A 20462-nucleotide genomic window follows, 5' to 3' on the forward strand; every position below is an offset into this window, starting at 1 on the left:
AAAATATGCTGAAATGATGTTAGATAAAAAGATAACAGGGAAACGTCAATACAAAAACCAACTCTGTCAATTACCCATGACCTCATCTTTAAAATAATCTCTAAAATCTTTTCTTTTCCCCCACTCCTATAAGTTTATAAATTTCTTCATGTCAGAGTCCAAGTGAAGGCACACTGGAGATGGGATTTGAAAGGAGGGATTATGTAAGAGTTTATCTCTGCATCTCCTAGAACAAAGCCTGCCCACAAAGGAAGAGAACGCTATAGATCTGAATACAGCAGAAGTTGAATAAAGAACAGTTAACCAACTTGATGAATCATGATGGTTTCTTCTCTATTTTGCCTTCTAGCCTTGGGCATTTTTTTTTCTTCCCGAAGGGAAGGGTTCAAAACTGTGGAGTCTGAAGTTATTAGCTCTTTTTCACCCAAAATACTTCTTTTTTTTTTTTTTTTTGTCTTTTGTTGTTGTTGTTGCTATTTCTTGGGCCGCTCCTGCGGCATATGGAGGTTCCCAGGCTAGGGGTCCAATCGGAGCTGTAGCCACCGGCCTACGCCAGAGCCACAGCAACGTGGGATCCGAGCCGCGTCTGCAACTTACACCACAGCTCACGGCAACGCCGGATCGTTAACCCACTGAGCAAGGGCAGGGACCGAACCCGCAACCTCATGGTTCCTAGTCGGATTCGTTAACCACTGCGCCACGACGGAACTCCACCCAAAATGCTTCTGACACCCACCGCATGTGTGGGGTTTCCATAGCAAGCCATTCTCTAGGTCTCTGTGGACACCAACTGGGTGTCCTACAACATAATTCAGTGTTGACACCTAACTACTTGGAATTGGTACAACATGCATTAAGGGCTTAGTTCCATAAAACTGCTGCCCACTTCATGCCTTGGGTACTTCTGACAAACCTACTGCAAATCGGGGCTTTCCATGATTCCCTGCTCAGGGTCTAATTTACTAGAACAGATCACAGAACTCAGGAGAATGCTTATTATGAAGGATACAATTCAGGAACAGTCAAGGGGAAGAGATGCATAGGACAAGGTATGCATTGGAAAGAGGAAATAGGAGCTCTCACACGCCTCTGGGCTTATCACTCTCCCAGCTTTGCAATGTTTACACCAGCTCAGAAGCTCTCAGAATCCTGTGGTTTAGGATTTTATATGGAGATTTCATTACCTAGGCATGAATGATTAAGTCATTGATCATGGGTAAAAAACTCAACCCCTCTTCCGGGAGGTTGAAGTGTAGAGTTGAATTCTAATCTCAGGGCTGGTTCCCTTGGGCAACCAGCCTCCACCCTCCCAGAGCAGAGTTAACTCATTAGCAGAAACTCGCATTCAAACTGGCTTGTTTTAGGAGTTCCCATTGTGGCTTAGCGGGTTAAGAACCTGCCTGTACCCATTAGAATGCTGGTTTGATCCCTGGCCTTGCTCAGTGGGTGAGGGATCCTGTGCTTCTGTGGGTTGTGGTATAAATCACAGACTCGGCTTAGATCTGGCATTTCTGTGGCTGCGGCGTAGGCAAACAGCTGCAGCTCCAATTCAACACCTATCCTGGGAGCTTCCATATGCTGCAGGTGAGGCCCTAAAAAGACAAAAAAACAAAACAAAAAACACCCAAAAGAGGCTTGTTATAAATAACCAAAGACTCTCTTATCCTCCTTTGCTCAACAAAATACTACAAGGATTTTAGTACTTCAATGCCCTTTTTATACCTAACTCTTCCACCAAGCTGTGTTGAATGTTCTTTGGGGCTCACTAGCATGTGATACAAAGATTCTCACAATTTGTGCTCAGTTCCTTAGGTCTCTGCCCCCAGGTTTTCTTGTCTCTAGTCTTCCAAGCTTGCTCCTCCCAGGCTCCCTGACCAGCCAGCTAAGCCATTTGCCACTGCCAGTGTCCATGTATATCCTTCTCTTGAGCCCCTTGTCTCCCATACAAAGTGTTCCTGGATCACCAGTAATTCAGGCCCAAACACCGCCCAATGGGAGGATTACTTTCACACTGAGTAGGTCTGCAGTGAAGCAGCCATCCATTTTCCCCTTGTATCCACAGACCAAACCTATCAATCTTCAACCAAGCTCAGGTTTTTCCTCCTTCATCAGCTAGTCCAGAGAACTCTCCATAGATTAAGGAAGAGGTGTGGGTGCCACAGTGGTGGGAGAAGTGGTGATCTGAGCCATCTGTCCTTGCAGCATATGTGTGTCCTCTGGGGCTGTTCAAATTCATTCCTACTGTACCACTTCCATTTGAAAAGATTGTTGCCAGGCCAGATTTAAGAGGAGATAGGTCTGGAGTTCCCTTTGAGGCTCAGCAATTAATGAACCCAACTAGGATCCATGAGGATGCCAATTCAATCCCTGGCCTCGATCGGTGGCTTAAGGGTCTGGTGTTAGCATGAGCTGTGGTGTAGGTCACAGACGCAGCTCAGACCCTGAGGTGCTGTGACTGTAGTGTAGGCCGGCAGCTATAGCTCCAATTTGACCCCTAGCCTGGGAACTTCCATATGCCGTGGGTGCGGCCCTAAAAAACAAAAATAAAAAGAGGAGGTGGGTCTGATATTACCTAGTTCATGACGGGCAATTTGGGTTGCATGGTCGCTTGATTCCCCAGGAAATAGTCAGCTTTATTTTTTTTTATGGCTACACCTGCAGCATATGAAAGTTCCTGTGCCAGGGATCAAATATAAGCTGCAGCTGCACCATAGCTTCGGCAATACCAGATCTTTAATCTGCTGCACCTTAGCAGGAACTCTGCCAGGAGATGCATTTCAAATGTGTACGCTTCTCTCTCGTAACTCGCGTGGCCATTCTCCAGAACCATACTGGGCTGCACTGTGATTCTTCTTTTGGGTCTTGCTGGAGACTCACTTGACCTTTTTTCTATCACAGATACTCTAGTATCATAAGGTGTGTCAGGTGATACAGCCCAAATGGCAGGATGGCTTGCACTGAGGCTGGACTTCCTACAGCGTCCTTTATGGATCGGAGCCCTTCTTAAAACTAGCTACCTTCCACCTCAACCTGGAGAGATCTACCAAGTATTATGCTTCTTTCCTAGTGACAGCAGACGCAAAGGTCAGTAAGTTGTCCTTTAACTTTGGAGGAAGTGCCCTGGCATGTCCTAGATCATTGGACCCCTTCACTGTCCACATAAGATCTGTGCTTTAGATAATAGTATTGTGCCACGGGCATTTTCTTACTTTTGATATATATTCTAGGCTTATGTAAGATGTCAACATAAGAGCAAACTGGTTAAAAAGTACGCAGAAAATCTCAGTTTTCTTCTTGCATCTCTCCTGTCGATCTAAAATTATCACAAAATGTGTAAAGTAATAATTGTCATTTAAATTTTTCATCAGTGGAGTTCCCATTGTGGCTCAGCAGTAACAAACTCGACTAGTATCCAGGAGGTTGCGGGTTCGATCCCTGGCCTCACTCAGTGGGTTAAGGACCCGTGGTTGCTGTGAGCTGCGTGCAATCTAGGTTGCAGCCACAGCTCAGATCTGGCGTTGCTGTGGCTGTGGTGTAGGCAGGCAGCTGCAGCTCCCATTTCACCCCAGCCTCGGAACTTCCATATGCCACAAGGTGCGGCCCTAAGTTTTAAAATTAATTAAAGAAAATTTTCATCAGGGTAGCAGGCTTGTGAATTTTTATGGGGTTTACCCACCCTCTGGAAAGTATGTGTCCCATCAGGACATCCAGATTACTTGCATTTCTTGCTCATCAGATCCAGGTAACATGATATTTCACTATGACAAACAAATGTGATGTTCTGTGGAATGGCCAGATGGTCTGGTCCCTTTGGAATACATTATGACAGAAAACAGGAAAATAAACAGAGTCCTGGAGCAAGATGATAAACCTATAATGTTTTCTGTCCCATCTGAATGTTATTTCCCTCTGGATGTGATAGTGTTTGGGTTTACTATCTTGGCTGGGGCAAGAGTGAGGCAGTTCCAGGGGTTTCACTTGGCTCTTCCTACTGTAATAGCTTTTACTCTATAGGCAGGCTTCTGTCCACTGCTAAGTATATCCACTCCAGTCATTCACTTGGGAATCAAGGAAATGACCACTAGGTGTGTAAGAGAAGCCAATGGACTCACTTCGAGACAGACCTGGGTGGAGATTCCATTTATTATCTGAATCTAATGTGCCCCTCCTCTAACAGGAGAGCCCGATGATGCTTTGGACACCTGGGGATCCCCATCAACTTAGACCCTATATCCAACATCCCTTAAAATATCAGATTATCCCCTTTTCTGCCGTCTATGGTTATCTAAGGAAATAACCATAAATCATTTTGGAGGACTAAAGAAACTGTATATTCTTGCCCTGGTGTTCCAGCTTCTTCCTCATAGACACCCAGTCTCTCCTCTGGTCCATGCCTTCTAAGTCTGAGAACAGGCTCAGGTTTTTAAACGGGGCAAGTTATTGCGACTTTTCATTGGACTGATGTTGACCTCAGCCTTCTCCTATATTTTCTTTATCTCTTCTTATTAGGTATTAAGCAGTACCCTTTCTGGATGCCCATGTATCTTGTCCCTAGAAATACTGTGTTCTACTAGACATTGTCTGGACTTCCCCTGTGGATCACAGAGTAATGACTAGACATTGCCATAGGTCAGGTCAGTCCCCGGGCTGCTGCTTCAGCCTTACTACCCATTATGATAATTAGGTCACCATGGCTTCTCATGGTTGTCACTCCTATTCTAGGATCCTGTCATCTCCATTGCTGCTAGAAGATCCTGTTCTGTAACAGCATGAGCCCTGGTCTGCAGAGGACAAACACCACTGGGCTTCTCAACGTTGCTGATGCCCCTTATGGAGCATTTGCTATCCCCTTAATAGTCGTTGAGGAAGACTTAAGAACATAGCTGAAAGTTTTCTGGCCTTGTTTGGTCCATGCATTTTAGCATGACTTACTTCTTGGAGCTTCTTCTTCTTTTTTTTTTTTTTTTTTAAGGGCTGCACCTGCAGCATATGGAGGTTCCCAGGCTAGGGGGCAAATCAGAGCGGTAGCTGCTGGCCTACACCAAAGCCACAACAACACAGAATCCAAGCCGATTCTGTGACCTACACCACAGGTTACAGCAACGCTGGATCCTTATCCCACTGAGCAAGGCCAGGGATCGAACGGGCATCCTCATGGATACCCGTCAGGTTTGTTAACCACTGAGCCATGACGGGAACTCCCTCTTGGAGTTTCTTGATGCCTACGTCCACATTCTTCCATGATGGTTCTGGCATCTCTGTTTTATTTACTGTCATCATTTCTTTTCCCTGCTTCCAAGAACCTTGCTAGCAGTTTATTAGAACTATGTCCCAAAGCTCTTACCATGTTATTAAATGCTATGCCTTGGGGATGTGCCTCTTACTGGCAAATTTCCTAAACCAGTTTTATATTCTCGGCCCCCTTGATCTAATACCTCAGGATCTGCACATAGACAGACTCTCCCTGCTTTGAGTCAGGTCCTGCAGCCTGTGGCATATAATCCTTTCTCTCTATATAACTCCAGAACTTCCTTGGTCAGGTCAGGGTATGATTTGACCCATTTTAAGTAAGGGTTACCTCTTTCTTCCAACATGTGAAACTGAGCAGGACCTTGGGGGGCTCCTGGACACAGCTACGTGTAATAATATCTTCGAGCTCTTCTGCAGAACTAAAACCCCCAGCAAATGGAAGATGTCAACTACTTGATGAGGTAGTCTTCATTCCAGAGAGTTGATAACCTGGGGCCCCATCAGGGGACCACCTGAGGCCAGATTAAAGGAATACAAGCCCTGTACATGCTCTGATCCTCATCATCAATCCCGCCCTTGAATCACTGTTACAGAACAACTCACCAAATCCTCCTGGGTGAGACAGACAGTTTTTGAAAACATGAGCCCACTGTGTCCCCTTCAGCCTGGCAAAGGAATAAAGCTATTCTTTTTTCCTTCACTCAAAACTGTCTCCAAGATTCAGTTGGGTGTCTGTGTACAGAGGTCGGGTTTGGCCACACAAAGAAGAGACCCACTTCTGCAGGCCCAGATGATTCAGGAAATCTGAAGACTCAAGGTTCTCAAGTGCAACTACTCAGCTATCCCAACTCTAAGTCTCAAGGGTTTTTTTGTTTGTTTGTTTGTTTTCAGTTTCATTGAGATGTAATTGACATAGAACTTTGCGTAAGTTTAAGGTGTGCAATGTGATGGTTTCATATACATATAGATTACAAAATGATGACCACAAGAAAGTCAATTGACACTTTTTAAAAATATTTATTTATTTATTTATTTATTTATTTATTTATTTAGTCTTCTGTCTCTTTAGGGAGCTCATGGAGGCTCTCAGACTAGGGGTCTAATTGGAGCTACAGCTGCTGGCCTACACCATAGCCACAGCAACGCAGGATCCGAGCCGTGTCTGCGACCTACACCACAGCTCACGGCAATGCCGGATCCTTAACCCACTGAGTGAGGCCAGGGAGCGAACCCTCCACCTCATGGTTCCTAGTTGGATTCATTTCTGCTGAGCCATGATGGGAACTCCTATTTATTTATTTTTATTTTTATTTTTTGCTTTTTAGGGATGCACCTGCAACATATGGAGATTCCCAGGCTAGGGGTCCAATTGGAGCTACAGCTACCGGCCTACACCACAGCCACAGCAACGCTGGATCCTTAACCCACTGAGCAAGGCCAGGGATTGAACCTGCAACCTCATGATTCCTAGTCGGATTCGTTTCCACTGCACCACGACGGGAACTCCGACACTTCTATCTTACTTTTCTGTATGTGTGGTAAGAATTTTACAAATCTACTCTCTTAGCAACTTCCAAGTGCACAGTACAGTATTGCTAACTATAGTCACCCACCTGTATATTAGATCCCCAGAACTTACTTACCTTATAACTGGAAGTTTGTACCCTTCACCAGTTTTCCCACTCCACTCCTCTCCCAACCTCTGGCAACCACCAATATAATCTCTGTTTTTATAAATGCAGTGATTTTAGAGTCCACATATAAGTGAGATCATGCAGTATTTGTCTTTGCCTTGATTATTTTACTTAGCATAATGCCTTCATCTCTGTTGTTGCAAATGGCAGAATTTCCTTCTTTTTATGGATCGATACTATTCCGTTACACACACATATGACGTTTTCTTTATACATTCATCTCTTAGTGGGCACTTGGGTGGTTTCCATTATTTTGGCTGTTGTAAATAATGCTGCCATGAACATGGGGATACAGATATGATCTTTGGGATGCTGACTCATTTCCCTTGGATATATACCCAGAAGTGGAATTGCTGGATCTTATGGTAGTTCCATCTTTCATCTTTTGAGGAATCCCCATGCTGTTTTCCCGTAATGACTACTTCAGTTTACATTCCCACCAACAGTGCACCAGGGTGCCCTTTTCTTCCCAAGTTGGCTAGAGCTAGCTATCTATTGTCTTATTGGGGTTCTGCTTCTTCCCTACCAAGGCCCTGACCTTGACCCTGGTGATTTACCTAAGCTGAGACTTCAGCCTTCTCTGATGTTCTGCCACTCTCACAGCTAAGCCTTGAGTCTGATCTTTGGTTCTGGCTCTCCTCTGGCTGCAGACAATGAGACCCTCTTTAAACACTGCTGAAGAAGCCTTTGGACTCCCACACATTACTTGCTTAGCAATAGTCCCTCAATTTCACAATCCTTATGGGTACTAATTTGCCCCATCACTCTCAAACCCCAGAGACATTGCACCAGCTAATACATCCTCTATCACCTGCATCCCTTCCTGGCTCACCAGAAGTAATCTTCCACACCACAGGATTGGTGTGGATTGTTGTCAGGAACAATCAATCTTCTGCCTACAACTGGTGAAGGGTGCATCCTCACGCCATCCTACCATCAAATGATTTATCTCCAGAATCCCATGTTTAGAGTCTGTTTCCTAGAACCAGCTCCCTTAAGGAGGCTTCTAAGAAGCAGCACCTAAAGCAAGGACCGTTGTGGAAATCATCCTTTGAAGCAGTCCTCTCAAGAGAAGGAGAGTAATAAAAGCAGGTTACAGAGCAGGAGAGAAAAATTAAGAAAGACTCTCGTCTCAGCTGGAGATTGGCTTTAGCCTGACCTCACAGATGCTCTGGAGCATGAATTATACCACCGGGTTATTCAACCTTGAGACAAGGGGTCCAGCTTCTTACTTTCCTATATTAGTCAGTTACTGACTGCAGTGCTGCCTGGGGGTGAGGGTGCATAACCAGCTGGGTAAGGCTGCTCGCATTTGGCTGAGGGGAATCCTTGCAGAAAGGAGGAAGCTGTGAGCCCTTAGCTGCCGTATTCACGGCAGCTGGGCGATGAGTGTCTCTTCTGAGTGGGGTACCAACAGCAGCCATGGTAGACACAACATAAAAATTAAGTAAATGTTAGCTTTTTAAAAGAGTGCATAGATGATCATACATGCCTAGAAGATCTGGGAAGGCTATGCGGGAAGACGTTGCTGTCATCACCTCTGGGAAGAGAAACTGGACACCAGTAAACTGATATGTCAGCAAAGTCCCTTTCATACTGAATGCATTTCAGCCAGATGTACATATCAGCATATTAATTTGAAGGAGAAAAAACTTAAAAGCTCCTTTTGAAACCAAAACACCTCTGGCTCGAACCTAGCCAAAACCCAAACTGGGATTTGAACCCATGGTTTTTTAATTAGAATCACTCGCCTAGTGTCTGGACTTACTCAGGTTCAGGTTCTTTGTGTCTCAGCACAGAAGGAATTCAGCGAGAGACAAAGTGATAGAAAAGAAATAGATTTATTAAGCTATGCAAGTGAGCGATGCAAGTGGGCAGGCAAGGAGGTTCTGCCCCTAGAATTAGGTGGGCTACAGTTTATAATCCAAGGAAAGTGGGAGTGGGAAAAAACTGCCTTCTTTCTCATTCTTTGAGTAGATGGCAAGCTTATATCACTAGCTTCTCCTTTTTAGGGTAGAAAGTGTTTGACCCTATGAGATCAAGCTGGGACTGGCATCGTGCCTATTCAAATCAGCAAAGGTGGTGACATATGCTAAAATGTGTTGAATCATCTCAGGTTTCTGTATGATGAGGGGTTCCTACTGTCAGGAGAATGTCATCTTTCCCTTAATTCCTGTGTTAAGCAACCTGCTTCATTCCATGATATTCTGATGGCTTTCTTGAGCCATTGTTAACTTACAGTGGTCTCCCAAATTTCCCTAGGATTCCCTCTCTATCCATGGTTCCCCTACTGGGATTTCTATTCTCCTCTAGCCCTATCGCTTTTTTTCCTTTTTCTTTTTGTCTTTTTAGGGCTGCACCCATGGCATGTGGAAGTTCCCAAGCTAGGGGTTGATCTATGCCACAGCTATTGGCAAAACCAGATCCTTAACCCACTGAGTGAGGCCAGGGATCAAACTCACATCCTCATGGATACTAGTCAGGTTCTTAAACTGCTGAGCCACAATGGGAACTCCTATCCCTATCATTGTGGTGTGCCTATGAGCTTGGGACATAATGTTAACCTGCTCTGCTGTCCAGAAAGGTAATTTTCCCACAAGTTCTGCTGTTTTTTTTGTTTCTGTTTTTGGTATTTTTGGGGGGTGGGGGGAGGGCATTGGGGTTTAGAGCCCACTCACAGCATATGAAATTCCCAGGCTAGGGGTTGAATCAGAGCTACAGCTACCAGCCTACATCACAGCTACAAGCAACATGGGATCTGAACTATATCTGTGACTTATACCACAACTCACACAACACTGGATCCCCTACCCACTGAGCAAGGCCAGGGATCAAACACACATCCTCATGGATACTAATCAGATTCATTTCTGCTGAGCCACAATGAGAACTCCAACAGTCACATGTAATAGGGCGTGCTGTAGTGCTCAGGGAGACTCCAGGACAAGCAGGACATCCCAAGTTCTTGTTCTTATTGCACTTGTTCTCTCTGCCTGTGGAATGGCTTCCTCCTCTCCAAAATGTGACAGCAATCAGGTAAAACATGTGCTCAGTAATAGAGCTCAGAAAAGAGCCAAGTGAGCTGCTGCCAATAACACTGGAATGACTCTCATCAGTGGGAATGGGTGGAAGGAACACTCAGGCCAGTGCTGGCAGAGGCCACAGATTCATTACTGGAGGCCTAGAGCTACCCACTTCTTAGAGCCCACAGTTCCCTTAGGGCTGAGACTTAGCACACTCTCTGTTACCCAGAGATATTCTGGAAAGATATTAGGAGACAAAGGTTTGGATTTCCTGAGAAGGGAGCCTACTCTTTGCTAGTTCAGGAGCCTTGGTGCTAGAATGAGTAGCTTAGAAGTGGTGAATTTACATTCACACCAACCAGTGTTGGAATTGAATTCTGATTTATTCTCTTTTTGCTCCTTTAACTGCCCCCATCCCTTTATGCTGACTTGTCCATCTTGCATCTCCTGGCTCCCTAGCCTTTTGTCTCTGGCAGAGTTCAGCCAATGGAAAGCACTGGAAGGAAACAGCAGGGTGGACTAAACAAGAGAGCAAAGTGCTCGTCCCCTCGGCTCCCTCCCTGTGGGATTACAGGGTGGCGTTATACTCCACCTGAGGCTGCAGCTCCTCTGCTACAGCTCAGCTTTCACTGAGTGCCGGGACCCATGCCTCCCCTGTTCCCCAGGCAGGGCCCACTGTGTGGCAGTCTAATTTATCACATCTACCCCTGGGGTGCTTCATGTCCTCTGATTCCACCTTCATAATAATCTCTTTATCTCTCTAATCATTCCTTCTGTTTCTTGCCAAGACCCGGATCCAATGATGAGCCAAAATTTCACTTAGGCTAAAAAGATTAAAATGCAAGAAAGCAAATCTATCCACTCATCCAACATAGACATAAACCTTTCTCCTATTGCTGTTTAATGAAAACCCTCTATATCAGGAAAGGATGCTCTCCGCTCTACGTATCATAGAACTTGAAGTATAAAGGTAGGCAGTCTCAGATTTTGTCCTGTGACTCAAGGATGACGCCAAGGACCAAGGGTCTTAGTACGTTGACTTTACATTTTCATGCTAGTTGCCTCAGCGCCACAAGATGGTTGACACAACTCCAGGCATCACAATTAAATCCAAAGGCAGGAAACAGTAAACACAGGAAAACTGTTCTCCTTGTGAGACTTTATCTTTTTATCCAGGAAGAAAAATCCTTCCCAGTAACTCCACCACACATGTCCGCAGTTGTCCCGTTGGCCAGAACTGGCCACCTTCATAAGGAGTGTGGGAAAGCAAGCACCTGACTCTCTAGACTTCGTAGGAGGAGGTGACAAAGGGAAGGCAGGGTTGGGAATAGAAATTGAAGAACTGGCCATGGGTCTGTAGCATCCTACGCTGGTGAGATTTCTGTCCTGTTGTCACTCTCTGAGAAATTGCATATGCTGTCTTTCAGAGATGATGAGAGACAATGCTCACAAATGAACTGGAGGCACGCTTGCAGAAGCTGCCCCATCCTTATAAAAAAAAGGTACAAATAGTGATTGTTGTACCCAAAGTCACGAAGCCCTTTTGATTGATGTACGCTTGGTCCAAAGTGATGAAATAAAACAGAATGGTGCTTCTAGCTGGCTAAGAAACCCAAACCTGTCTCCAGGGTTTCCCGAAAAGAAAATGTACCCATGTTTCCCTCATTTATGTGTTTGCGTGTTTAGAAGACAGCATCTTCTATTCCTAGATAAATTGAAAATGTCTTTTTTTGGCTTTTGTTTTTGTTTTTGTCTTTTTAGGGCTGCACTCACAGCACATGGAAGTTCCCAGGATAGGGATTGAATTAGAGCTACAGCTGCTGGCCTACACCACTGCCAGAGCAACTCAGGATCCCAGGCGCATCTGTGACCTACACCATAGCTCACAGCAACACTGGATCCTTAACCCAATGAGCAGGGCTAGGGATGGAACCTGTATCCTCATGGATACTAGCCAGGTTTGTTACCACTGAGCCTCATTGGGAACTCTGACTATGTCTTGATAATGGGGTCTGCTGGAATTCTTCATGGGTTACTGTATCCTTCATGGGGCAGTCCTAGGCTTTTGATTCACTTTTAGAGTTCGCCTTGGATTCATTTTCTATTTCTGGATCTTTCTATGAACTTTTCCCACCCGAGGCCATGTATGTTAGATGATCATATTCAGCTTATGTTGGTCACGTCAGTCAAATTAGGGAAATTGGAATAAGTAAATCAAAAGTATTGATGAGAAAGAAAAGAGGAAAGAGAACAGCAGATGCTGCAAGCCTCAGTTTGTCCCCATAAAGCAGTGACCAGGTCATAGACCTGCAGGCAAGCCGGTGAATTTAAGGCCTATGGTCATGGTTTGGTAAGTGGTAAATATAGTAAAGAGAGCCAGACACAGTTGAGTTCTCCATTGCCTGTGATCAACTCCATGACTGGAGGCAAAAATCATTTAACTGTGCTATGCCTCAGTTTCCTCATCTATCAAATGAGAGTAATTGTTTCTGCCTCTTGGCGCTGTTGTGAGGCACAGGCACATGCAACAGATGCTTAGTAGAGGAATGTTGCTTTTTTTCTTCTTCCTCTCCTGTCCACCTTTATCTAATTTGGCTTATGAATTGTCTCCAGCTCAGTGCCCCAGGGGAGATGAAAATGGGACTGTCAATCAACCTAGAAAGAAAGTGCTAGTACACTACAGCCCACGGCCAACCATTAGTCCTCAGAAGCACTGAGAGTAGGCAGGTTTGGCTGGCAGCCATGTTTGGGCACTGAATCATGTCCTGTTTTGCATTGTTTCCTAATTTCAAGTCAGTTCCCCTCTCTGGGCTTCAATATTCCAGCAGCTTAAGGCCTGAGGTTGGACAAGATCTTTCTTTATGCCTCGTCTAGTTCTTCTCAGCTCCTTCTTCTACCTCTATATCTCTACTTGCATAATAAAAATACAGAAAATGTAAGGGTGATAGAGAGCTAAGCAAAGCCCTTTATTTAAAGCAAGTTTTGGGAGTTCCCATCATGGCGCAGTGGTTAACGAATCCGACTAGGAACCATGAGGTTGCAGGTTCAATCCCTGGCCTTGCTCAGTGGGTTAACGATCCGGCGTTGCTGTGAGCTGTGGTGTAGGTTGCAGACACAGCTCAGAGCCCGTGTTGCTGTGGCTGTGGCGTAGGCTGGCAGCTACAGCTCCGATTCGACTCCTAGCCTGGGAACCTCCATATGCCACGGGAAGCAGCCCTAGAAAAGGCAAAAAAAAAAGACAAAAAAATAAAAAAATAAAGCAAGTTTTCTCCAGCATGAGGTTGAGGCAGGATCGGGGCCCCTGGCTGCTGCCCGGAACACTCGATGTCCCAGTCCAATCTCTTACCAAATCATCACCCACCACACTCAACTCAATTCCCACTCCTCAGAGAGCATCCGATGACAAAAGAGGCATCTCTGAGCTCAGGAGATTCGAGACCAGAATTCGGAAGAGACCAGTTAGGATCAGTCGGTTCACAGATAGTTGCAGCTGCTGCTTCCCATAAAGGAACTGAAAGGGTCAGGCTCTGTGCTTATTCCCGTGAACTGCCATTCTAAACTTTGGTGACACATTAGAACCACCCAGGGAACTTAAAACAGCAGAGATTATAATTGTACTGGTTTGGGATGGGGGCTGGGCACTGATTTTTTTAAAAGTTCCCCAGGCAATTCTAAGTGCTTTGAAGGTTGAGAATCACTGATCTCGGTCAGAGGCTGCAGTGCAATTGTTGGGGCCCGTACCTGAGTTTCTGAACACACTTGCTATAGCACAGGTATGGGCCTGAAGTCGTACAGTTGAAAGAGTCAATGACTGTATCTGAATCCGAAGTATCTGGCATGGTGCCTCCCATGTAGTATGTACACATAAATGTTTTCTGGACAGATAAACACATGAATGAACAAATGACATAGAATGATGGAAAGAGTGTTGGACTGAAGTAGAAAACCATGTTCTCAATTGCAGTGTTATGATTTTTTTTTTGGCTGCCCCTTGGCACAAGGAGCTCCCAAGGCCAGAGACCAGATTCAAGCCACAGTTGCAACCTATGCTACAGCTGGGACTGCAGCAATGCCTGATCCTAAAACCTACTCTGCTGGCCAGGGATCGAACCTGTGTCCCAGTGCTCAAGAGACACCACTGACCCCACTGTGCCACAGCAGAAACTCCTAGTATTATGATTTATAATAAGAAATGTTTGGTTTTCTTCCCCATATCTGAGACCACTTCTAAAACCTTCTGAATTTCCTAAGAGCTGAGAGCTATGTCTTCAGTTATGTAGTTGAGATGATTTTTGGAAACCCTAGGTAACCTAAGGATGAGGGCTTGTTGCTAGGAGACTAGAGACTGGAACTCTCAGTGGGACCTCTGGAGAGGAAGAGGAGCTGGTGATTCAGCCCAATCACCAATGGCCAATGATTTAATCAACATGCTTTTGTAACGAAGCCTCCATAAAATCCAAAAGGATATGGTTTGGAGAACTTCTAGGTTCATGAACCAATGGAGATGTGGGGAGAGTAACCCATTCAGAGAGCATGGAAGCTCCACGCCCCCTCCCACATATCCTGCCTTATGTGTCTCCTCTATCTGGCTGTTCTTTTCTTGAATTATACCTTTTAATTTATTTATTTTTTTTTGTCTTTTGTCTTTTTAGAGCTGTACCCATGGCACATGGAGACTCCCAGACTAGGGGTTGAATCGGAGCTACAGCTGCAAGCCTACACCACAGCCACAGCAACGAAGGATCTGAGCCACATCTGCAACCTACACTGCAGCTCACGGCAATGCCGGATCCTTAACCCAATGAGTGGGGCCAGGGATTGAACATGCGTCCTCATGGATACCAGTCAAGTTCTTAACCTGATGAAACACAATGGGAACTCCTAAGTAGTACCCTATTGTAATAAACCAGTACTCTAGTAAGTAAATTTTTTCTCTGAGTTTTGTGAACCACTCCAGCAAATCAATCAAGCCCAAGAAGGGGGTCATGGGAATCTCCAATATCTAGCCAGTCTGTCAGAAGCACCTGGACCGATGGGAGATCGGCATCTGAAATGGGGGGCAGTCTTATGAGACAGAGCACTTAGCCTGTGGGATCGGATGCTGTCTCCAAGCAGATAGTGTCAGAATTTAGCTAATTGCTGGGTGGCTTTGAGAAAAACACATCAGTCCTGCCCTGCCCCGACCACCGTGTAAATATGGGCAATTATTTTCTCTAAGCCTCTCGATTTACTCTCCTGTAAGTGGCAGATAATGGTACCTCCTTTATCCTATTCACATCATGGCAAAGATAATGTAACTGCCTTCCGTATTTGTACATTGTACAGATTTAAGAAATGTTTAGAAATCAGTTTTCCTAGCCAACTGGTTTTTCTATCAAACCTGGAAATGTAAATTACTACTGCTTGGGTGGAGGCTTGATGGGGGGCATTCAAGTAAGAAGCAGATCCCCCACTCCAGGCAATTTTTTTTCACATTGGTTTTTTTTTTTAATTTTGGAAAATTAATATTAATTAATAAAATTAATTTTCATAGTGATAAGTTTATATGTATGAGTTTATTATAGTTAGTTACTTTAAAATAAACACAAAAGGAGTTCCCACTGTAGTACAATGGGATTGGCAGCATCTTGGGGGCGCTGGGATGCAGGTTCGATCCCCAGCCCTGTACAGTGGATTAAGGATGAGCTGTGGTTGCCTGAGCTGGTTGCCTGAGCTGTGGCTTAGATGGTGTCTGTGGCTCAGATCTGATCCCTGAACCGGGAATTCCATGTGCCTCAGGGGAGCCAAAAAAAAAAAAAAAGGAAAAAAGTAAAATAAATTAAACACAAAAGTATTATACTATATTATTTGATAGGTAATATTATCTGCCTGTAGTGTTGGAGCCCAGCACGGCTACTCTTCTTGGAGATCTCAAAGCCATACTGGCTGACCCACATTGCAGCAAGCCTTGAGCAGCAAGCCCTGCCTGGGCGGTTCTTGGTTGCCTTTGCTCCCATCTCCCTGGTTCTCAGCACAGTGCAGCCCCAAAGTGGGTGCTCAGTGGGTGAACAAATGAATGTGCCTGATTTCTGCCTCTGTCTCTTTTGTCAACCCTCCGGCCACCCATCTGATGGCTGTGGACTTGGTTTCCTGAAAGGGTGTGAATCTGCTGGCCCCTCTGGATGTCCCCTGCTGACACATGGGAGAAGCCCCCCACCCACAGCTCTTTAGGCACCGCCCCCCCCAACCAACCAGCCCAGGCCTTGGCCCTTCATGCAGGGGTATTTGGAATTCAGACAAAACATATGGTGTTTTCCCAGGATCTTGCTGGTTTTATTTATGTTTTTAAATAACTTGTTTTTCTTATTATTACAAAATAACACATGTTCATTCCAAAAAATTTGGAAAAAACCAGGCAAGCAAAATTAAGAAAGTACAGATATTTCATATATCTCTCAGTCTTAGAAAATCATCGTTTAATGTTCCTGGTTTTGTGTATGCATGTGTGTACACACACACATTTAGAAAAAATGGGATAATCCTATATTTGGTGATTTGTCACATGCTTGGTACACATAAAAATGTCTTACTGCCTTAAATGGTCATCTTGCACTATTACTTATCCCCACTAGTATTTATCTTCTTCCGCTCTCATTAGTTGCCTACAGTTACTTACAAAATGATCAACATAAGTCAAAACAAGCTGAAGCAGCGGCAATGTGGAGGGCTTTCCTAGCTAACTGATGCAGTGGTCATCTGTGCTTTGACAAGTGGTGTCTGCCCAGAGAGAAAACCTACATCCCATGACATGTTTGTTTCATCAAGAGCTCAGGCTATAATCGAAACAAAGAGTTTTCTGAGCAGTCAAAACCCTAAAATTGCTACAGTTTCGATGAAACTGGAAAATTCCACCACCACAGCCAATGTCAACAGCACAGGCAAGAAAGGAATGTAAGAATTCAAAGGAAGGGAAGAATTTGATTAAGCGAGACGATGGTAACTGGCAAAAACTCTATGAAAATGACCAGAAGGTGCTGGCTTCCAGCATCAGCGTCCAGAAATTAGATTACAGGCACTGGCTCTCCCTGGAGTGGATAAGGTAGCAGGCATGTAACATGTATTTGGGCAAAGAATGAACCTGGGATAGGTTTCAAGTTCTGGCAGCAATGCAGCTGGATAACAGCATCCTGGGACACCCCCCCCACCCCCGCCCCTGCCTTGGGGCCTGGTCCCCCATCTCTCAGTGCTGCTCTGCCAAGGGCTCACACATGCACACCTAGGGCATCTCTTATAAGGACTGTGCCTCTGAATGAGGAGAATGATGGCTGGCAGAGGGGAGGGCATGGAGGTTGCAGGGGGAGTGATCAGAGTCAGATTGAGAGAGAAGAGATGAGGTATCACTCCCATCATATATCAAACAGGGAAAGGTTAAGTTCAGATAACGTCTAGATTTATCCTGCTCACCAAGGATACTGCAAGGGCATCTGAACTGCAGTCCTTGCTTCTGAAGCCATTCATTTTTTTTGTTTTTAACTTTTTGGCTGTGCCATGCAGAAGTTCATGCAAAATTCCTGGGCTAGGGATCAAACCAGCACCACAGATCCAAACCAGAGCAGTGACAATGCTGAGTGCTTAACCACTAGACAACTAGGGAACTCCCCTCTGATACCATTCTTCACCATCCGTGCACCAAAAACGCCACCCAGAGTAATTTTCATTGTCTAATTATGTACCTTCTTTTTAAAAATGTTCTCTTCTGATATTCATGAAAAGCAAGTACTACCTGCTTTTTTTTTTTTTTCTCCAAAAATCAAACAGAACCAAAAGGCCCATAATGGAAAACATCAGACCCTTGCTTCTACTCTCTACCCAATTCTCTATTGCCCCTGCCTGCCCCAGCTCTGGCCACCACAGGCAGTTACTTTTTCTTCTTCTTCTTTTTTTTTTTTTTTTTGTCAATTCTTCTGGCACTTAGCTCTACATTTCTAAAATATTATGCTTGTATTGTTATTTCCTGATCCCTCAATTATAAAACTTATAACTGTCTCCTTTCTATGTATATGTGGGCTCTTTTAAATTTGTAAACATTTTATTAAGGCATAATAGACATCCAATAAATTGCACATATTAAAGTGTATAATTTGATACATTTTTACATGCTCCCCCCATGAAACCGATGGAAGAAATTTTTCACATATTTAGGTATAGGGAAGTCATTCTGGCTTATACATTATTTGGCTTAAATTTTAAGCTAACTAGAACAGCCTGCCTTATGGCCTGTCAAACATGCATTGTACATTTGCTTTAACCATTAAAGAAAAGAATTCATTTAATGATGTTCCCTGGTGGTGCAGTGGGTTAAGGATTTGGTGTTGTCACTGCTGTGGCTCCGGTCTCTGCTGTGGCACAGCTTCAATCCCTGGCTTGGAAACTTTGGCATGTCATGGGTACAGCCAACAAGAAAAAAAGAAAAAAAAAGAATGTGTATTTAAACATCAAATGCCAAATTGTGGTTCAAGCATTCAGATGGAGCCATTCAAATGGAGTGGCCATTGTCAGTGTGGTTTCAGATGCATTCCTGTATCACTGAGAACTGGAATTTTCTGAACTCTACCAAACTCATGGACACCACTGGCCATTTTCACGGCAATACCTGCTTGTAGCTTCCAGCTGCAAACTTATGGTGTCAAGGTCTCCCTCTGTAGCTATGCAACCATTTTGGATCCCAACAAATCCTTGCTTAACAAGCACTCTTCTTACCAGCTCTAGTCCAATTCTTGACAGACTGCTTAGATACCTTGGTGGGGTTTGCCTCTCTAAGCCTCCCGCATTTTGTAGTCTGGCAGAACACAATTCAAGCACTTCTTGAATCTGCGTCTCCTGGGGCTGTTGTCCTCAGTTAAAAACTATTTCCTGTTTCTATTATAGATCGTTCATTGATTATTTGCATTGACGAAATTATCAGCACCATCAAAATCATGAATGTATCCATCACCCCTAAAAGTTTCCTCATCCTCCTTGGTCATTCGTCCTTCCCACTCCTCCTTCCCCGAATTCCCGCCCCAACCCCACCCTCTCCAGAGAAGATGCAGAGAAGAACCACCGATCTTCTCTTCTCTCTGTCACTGCTGGGTAGTTTGCATTTTTTAGAGTGTTATACAATGAAATCCCATGGTTTGTAGTCTTTCACCTGGCTAATTCCATTCAACACAGTGGTTTTGAGATTCGCCCATGTTGCTGATTACATCAAGAGTTCATTCCTGGAGTTTCCTTTCTGGATCAGCGGAAATGAATCTGACTCGTATCCATGAGGATGCAGCTTTGATCCCTGACCTTGCTCAGTGGGTTAAGGATCCTGAGTTGCAGTGAGCTGTGGTGTAGGTCTCAAATGCAGCTTGGATCTGGCGTTGCTATGGTTGTGGTATAGGCCAATGGCTACAGCTCCAGTTCAATCGCTAGCCTGGGAACCTCCATATGCCACGGGTGCAGACCTAAAAAGACAACAACAACTACAACAACAACAAAACAGTTCATTCCCTTCCTTTGTTGAATAGGATCCCATTGTCTGGATACACCATCTTGTGTCTGTCTATTCACCTGTGGAAACATTTGGGTTGTTTCCAGTTTGGGGCTATTGCAAATAAGGTTGTTTGAATATTCCTGTACAAGTCTTCCTGTGAACATCTGCTTTTATTTCTAATGACTAAATATCCAGCAGCGGATAGCTGAATTGCATGGCAGGTACATGTTTAAGTTTTAAGAAACTGCCAATTTGTTTCCTAAAGCAGTTTTACTACTTTCTATTCCCACCAGCCGTGTGAAGGTTCTGGTTTGTCCATATCATGACCAACATTTCATCGGTCTATCTTTTTTTTTTTTTGCCTTTTTTAAGGTCCTCATCTATGGCATATGGAAGTTCCCAGGCTAGTGTTGAATCAAAGCTGTAGCTATTGACCCACACCACAGCCACAGCAATGTAGGATCCAAGCTGCGCCTGCAACCTACACCACAGTTTGCAGCAACGTGGCATCCTTAACCCACTGAGGGAGGCCAGGGATCAAACCCTCATCCTCATGGGTCCTAGTGAGGTTTGTTTCCGCTGAACCTCAACAGGAACTCCCATAGGTCTATCTTTTCAATTTTAGCCTTTCTAATGTAGTAGTACCTCACTGAGGTTTTAATTTTCATTTCTCGTGGCAAATGATGTTAACTATCTTTAATTTTCAATGTCTTTTTCTTTTTTGGCTCAGCATATGGGAGTTCCTGGGACAGGGATGAATTCAAGCTGTGGCTGTGATTATACCACAGCTGTGGCAATGATGGATCCTTAATCCATTGAGCCACAGTGGGAACTCCCATTTTTTTTTCTTTTTTTTTTTTTAGGCAGGTCAGCAGCATGTAGAAGTTCCTGGGCCAGGGACTGAACCTGAGCTACAGCAGTGACCAGAGATACAGCAGTGGCAATGTCCAATCCTTAAACCAGTGAGGGAACTCCATTGAATATCTTTTCTTGTGG

The sequence above is a fragment of the Phacochoerus africanus genome, chromosome 5 (genome assembly GCF_016906955.1).
Source record: "Phacochoerus africanus isolate WHEZ1 chromosome 5, ROS_Pafr_v1, whole genome shotgun sequence".
NCBI classification, from domain to species: domain Eukaryota; kingdom Metazoa; phylum Chordata; class Mammalia; order Artiodactyla; family Suidae; genus Phacochoerus; species Phacochoerus africanus.